The 5,618-nt window shown below is 38.7% G+C and overlaps 1 long non-coding RNA gene across 1 annotated transcript; it reads right to left on the bottom strand.

Annotated features, from left to right (window-relative positions):
- Positions 1 to 1,585: 1,585 nt before the first annotated feature.
- Positions 1,586 to 4,384, bottom strand: LOC118481909. Its single transcript, XR_004866334.1, has 4 exons — positions 4,167 to 4,384; positions 3,916 to 4,054; positions 3,115 to 3,174; positions 1,586 to 2,346 (listed from the first exon to the last, which is right to left on the bottom strand). It is a non-coding gene; the product is annotated as an uncharacterized LOC118481909 (long non-coding RNA).
- Between the last annotated feature and the right edge of the window lie 1,234 nt (positions 4,385 to 5,618).

The raw sequence follows: 5,618 nt of genomic DNA, 5'->3' as shown, positions 1-5,618 counted from the left end.
CATCCAATATGGGACAACGTCCTGGATGACACCCATTATAAGATACATGCAATCAGGCATTGCCCCAGAAAATAAAGCAGAAGCACGCAAACTACAATACAAAGCGTGCCACTATCAAATGGGAGATGGTATCTTATACCTCAAGTCGTACTTAGGACCACTTCTATGATGCGTCGATCCTCAAAATGCCACATATCTAATCCGCGAAATCCACGAAGGAATATGTGGGATCCACGCAGTACCACGCATGGTGGTGGCCAAGATCATGAATGTCGGATACTACTGGCCCGACATGCACCTGGATGCTATTAAAGTGTTACACAAGTGTCTGAACTGTCAACGACACGCACCAAAAGCCTTGCGCCTAAAGAACAACCTGGTCCCAGTCACCACCGCATGGCCTTTTAAAAAATGAGCATATCTTTTCTTCCGTGGCGCATCCTCAAGGGAACAACCAGGTAGAAAGCATCAAAAAAAGTTTAGTTGAAGGCATCAAGGCAAGGTTGAGAACAACAAGGAGAGGCTGGGTCGATGAACTCCCGAGTATCCTATGGGCGCATTGGACAAATCCAAAGATAAGAAATGGCGAGACACCCTTCAGCCTAGTCTATGGTTCTGAAGCGATGATCCCGGCCAAAATTGGTCTCCCTTCACCAAGAATGCTGACTGTCAACAAAATCGAAAACAGTAGGGAGCGCAGACTAGACTTGGATCTCTTGTAAGAATGGCACGAAAACGTGGCCATCAACGAGGCTAAATACAAATCCAAGCTAGAAAAAAACTACAATGCGCGCATGCGAGTTTGCACGTTCAACCTAGGAGACTATGTCCTACGCGATAATGAAGCCTCTAACGCAGAGCGTCCTGGCAAACTCGCCCCTAAATGGGAAGGCCCTTACCTCATACATGAGGTCTTGGGCAAAGGCGCGTACAAGCTGCAAACGTTACCGGGCGACCTTATCCCAAGGACCTGGAATGCACAACAGCTTAGGCATTGCTATATGTAAGTCTTTAATTTGATTTTTCATGTGTACTTAATGGCCCAATGTATAGTGTTTAGATGAAAGGGTCAAAACCAAAAACTTTTTCTCCCTATCGCCACACTTGAGGCAAACATTGTCCTCAATGTGTAGGAATGGAGCCTTTAAAACGCACAAGGGATGTGACACGACCAAACTCCCAAAGATTTCACCCCGGTCAATATTATACAATTTACAATCCACTTATTAGCTAAGTAATAATCAAAGAAAAGGAAATGAATGCACCTGGTTGTTTCTTGTTCCTTGTGTGATCTTCATTCTTCAATAAAAATGGTTGTCTCACGAACATTATGTACCTACAAATCTAAATCCTTGTGTGGAAGCATGCTTCTCACAACCATCAACATTTGTTAGTTACTTGTTCTACCATTTGTATAAAAGATCTACCGAGTCATTAGTTACTTTAATTTGAATTTTGTGGAAAAATTAATTTACAACAATAACAATAAACCTAACTCACTTTCGTAGGAATCGTGGTTGCATTTAGCTTATGCAACAAGCCCTTTTAAACCTCCCGATAGCTCAGGAGGACGAGAGGTCTCGTGAGGGTTATATAGTGAACACACCCACAACGTTCATTTAACTACTAAGCAAAACAAAGTATGGAATGGAAATGTACAATAAGACAACTAGACTACGAAGATAAACTAAAAAGAACTACAAAAAGAATACAACGACAATTAACTTACCACCTCATGGTGGTCGAATAGTGTGCTTGTCGCCCACGAACTCATCCAAATCACCCACCTGTGATTCATATAATTTGTTCCCAAACGGGCCAAACTTTCTCAACTCCTCTTCTTCTCTCTTTTCTTGATGCGTCTCCTTCGCCTTCTTCTTCTTGACCAGTTTTTTCTTTGATTCTCCAAACCTACCAACCATAGCACATATCTTTTTGTTCGGATTCATGTCCTTCTTAGGACACTTATCCTCACCAAGCGGGTTAGTAAATTTGGGAAAAAAACATTTAAAATTAATTCCCGGTACCCAAACATCATGCTCACTGTTCCTGTTGCACAATTTATTATCACACTAGCTGTTGCAAGGAACGGTCTACCCAATATGACTATCGGTTGTGTAACACCCCGACCCGAATAGGGCTGACGTGTCACTATTACAGATATCAAAAACCAAACTCAAGCCGTTTAACACGGAAAATAGGATCCAAAAGACAACCAAAAGTTTCGAAAACAAACCAAGAATCCTAATTATTAATTAATTCAAAATACTTAAATAAATAAAAGTCTTTATTCTTGAACTGCATTTTACTCTCCTCAACACTAGTTCCCAACATTCCCTGGATTACCTGTCAACAAATAAGAAAAACACAACAAAGAGACTACGGCTGAGCCAAAGGTTGCCCAGTAACGGAAAAATCAAATAGTGCAAGTAAAGAAAGGACATAAAGAAAGAAATATGAAATTTCTGAACAAAAAACCAAAACTGATACTTGAACAAATACTGAACATAATCTGAGGCAGTACATAATCAGACATACAAAGCATACCAGACAATATTATAACATATCAGATCAGAAACAGATATCAGACTACGTGACTACAAATAACAACAAACCAAGTCACGTGAGACGGAAGCACCCACGAGCCTAAACAGACGAGTACACGGCTAGCTAGTCCATGCACCTATGAGATGGTGAGTGTGGCGTTCACCCATAATTCCAATTCCAGACAACAAACTCAGACTCAGAGCTAAGATCGATCTATACGCCTCTAGGGGCCAGGTGCTACACAAGCACAAACTAGAGACGTCGTGAACATTTATTACGCACTGTCACGATAAGTGCCATGCCGTTGACGCCCAAACGGCAAGCCAGACATGCTCGGGTGACAGAGTACAGAAACTTAGGCCATGTATTAATATATAGGCAACTTAAACTGATTCTCATGGGAACATGCAACAATGATTACAATTGCTAAAGTCTATTGCATGCCACTACGAACTTGTCAAATAATAAATGTGGACCGAAACAACTAACTGAAACAGACAAAATCCGTACTGCAAAGTGACGGATATGATAAAAAATACTCTGATGAGAAGACCAAAGAATCCGTACCTTTTTCCGATAAGTGAACTAGCAAAGCAGTCTAGGTCGCCCACAGTTAACCACAAAAACCTAAAATATACTTTACCCATTAGATTTATTGAAATTTGCCATATTGGCTAGTTGTTTGTTTGTTGATCACTAAAGCTCTTAGAATTTGTCATATAGTTGTTTTATACATGGTTTCGTACAAATTATTTGATTTACTTTACCATTAATCAACAAATACTAGTTATATTAAAATAATTAATGTAGTATTTGGTAGGCATTCTGATCACGGAAAACTATTAATAAATATATTTGAAACTTTAATTCAACCACTGATTCGTTTAAATACTAACACTTTGTTTCAGTAAACTATACATATAATAGAAATTATAGAAGTATATAGAATTGAAATGGTTGCTGTATACACAAAATAAATAAATAAATAAATAAATAAATAAATAAAATAAGTTTAAAGAGTTAACAAGTGTCAATCTTGTTTCCTTGTTCTTTACAAAAGTCCCTGGAATGTAAATATATATATGTAATACATATAAACACACAAGCATGCATGACCCATCTCTACATATATAAACACACGCATGAAGGTACCTTTTAATACATACATAATATATATGTCGAAGCACACACAGATTTTAATAACATATGCATACGTACCCACAATTCACACACACATATATCCATTCAAATTAACAGACTCTACTTTTATTTTTTTTTTCCAGTTCATCTCCTTCAATGTATTAGCCAAGATTACATATACCCATATTTTAGATTGATTAAACATGAGAATATAAGAGGAACACAGACCTTACGTTGACCAAGATACAATACGGAGTCAGCGGGGTTTCGTTTCGGCGCTGCGTTGGTAGTTGTCGCGGCTCAGGAAAGGGGCTGAATAGGATCGGCTGCGAGATTCAAATGGCGTTGATTCGAATATGGCGACTAGCTGGAAGTTTTCAAGTTGTTCGTATGTTTAGTAACGACGAGATAAGGATGTTATATGATATATAATACGGTTACGGACAAGAGAAGATAAAAAAAAAGAAGTGGTAGCATACCGTTAGCCTACTTCGGGGAACCGTCTAGTTGCGCTTTTGTCTCGTCGGAGCTCTCTCTTCCGGAGGTGAGTTTGGTGGATTGTTTTTCTTTTTGAATGGACAAGGATCAAGAATGAGGGCAAGGAGAGGTTGACTAAGGTTGGCTTTGATTAATATTGGGGTTGATTTCATTAGTTTGGAAATGATATAAATTGATTTGTTGATTAAGGATGCAAAAGGAATAGTTCCTAATTTTTTTGGTCGACGATTTGAAAAAGTTTGGGAAGGTGATAGCTGTATAATCATTCTAAACTTATACCCTTTTCTTTTCTTTTCTTTTGTCGGTTACGAACTAATTACTATATTGACTATATAAGTATTGTGGTATATTTACTTAGTTTTAGTTTGTTCCATTACATAATTTATTTATTTTTATTATAGCAATAAATAATGCTAAATAATAAGGTCTTGGATAGGGCAGTGTTCAAAATATTTATTACCCGACATGCTAGTATGTCACGATACTTATAGCATTTATTGTATTAGGATTGAAAGTTCTGTATGTTACAGGTTGTGTGTCCTCAACACACTCAACATAGTCTACTACCAAAAAGTCAACAGGGTAGTAGCAATCGTCCACCTTCATAATCACATCTTCCACCATCCCCCTTGAATGCGTGGGAGTCTGATCGGCCAACACCACGGGGGTGTCAAACTTTTTCAACGGACCAAAATCATATTGGTCGTACAGACTCCCGGGAAAGATGCTCACACAAGCTCCAAGATCTAGGAGTTCCCTCTTAGTTTTGAATGTTCCAATTTGGATTGGAATAAGAGCATCTCCCGGATCTTGAGCTATTTGGGGGAGCACACTCGATAAAATGGCACTAACATGAGAGATCAAATCAACTAGTTCAGGTAGTTTGTTGTGCCGTTTTTCGATGCTTAACTCTTTCAAACGTTCAACATGAGCAGGAACCTTTATTATGGCATCAAGCAATGGTAAATCGATTTTTGCTTGTTTAAAGTTTTCCCACCTCTCATCCTTTGGTGGGGTTCGTTTTTCCGATGTTGATGCCTTAATTGGTTTTAAGAGAGCCAACGGTATGGGATGGTATTAAACTCCACATCCATATCATAGGCCCTAGCATGCAATTCATTTAAACAATTTTCACAAAAAACATTTTTTGACTTATCCTTTTCAATTTTAAGTTGTGAAATTGTTTCTTGCTCGTGATCACTTTCATCATTACAATCCTCCACTACACCATCAACAAGTTGTGGTGGTGGAGTACTCTCAATACTACTACACACCTCATCATTTCAAAGAAGACTTACCGTGCTAATGTGCACATTCCTCACATTGCTCGTGCTTGAACTTTGATGCTTCGGGTTCATCGTAGTGTCACTTGGGAGTCTTTCTCCACTTCCTCTCATTTGGGCCATTTCTTCCACAAGTTGACCCCCTTGCTT

This window comes from Helianthus annuus, chromosome 9 (genome assembly GCF_002127325.2).
Source record: "Helianthus annuus cultivar XRQ/B chromosome 9, HanXRQr2.0-SUNRISE, whole genome shotgun sequence".
NCBI lineage: Eukaryota > Viridiplantae > Streptophyta > Magnoliopsida > Asterales > Asteraceae > Helianthus > Helianthus annuus.
The sequence above is the reverse complement of the archived record's forward strand: the minus strand, read 5'-3'. Positions and strand labels throughout refer to the sequence as shown.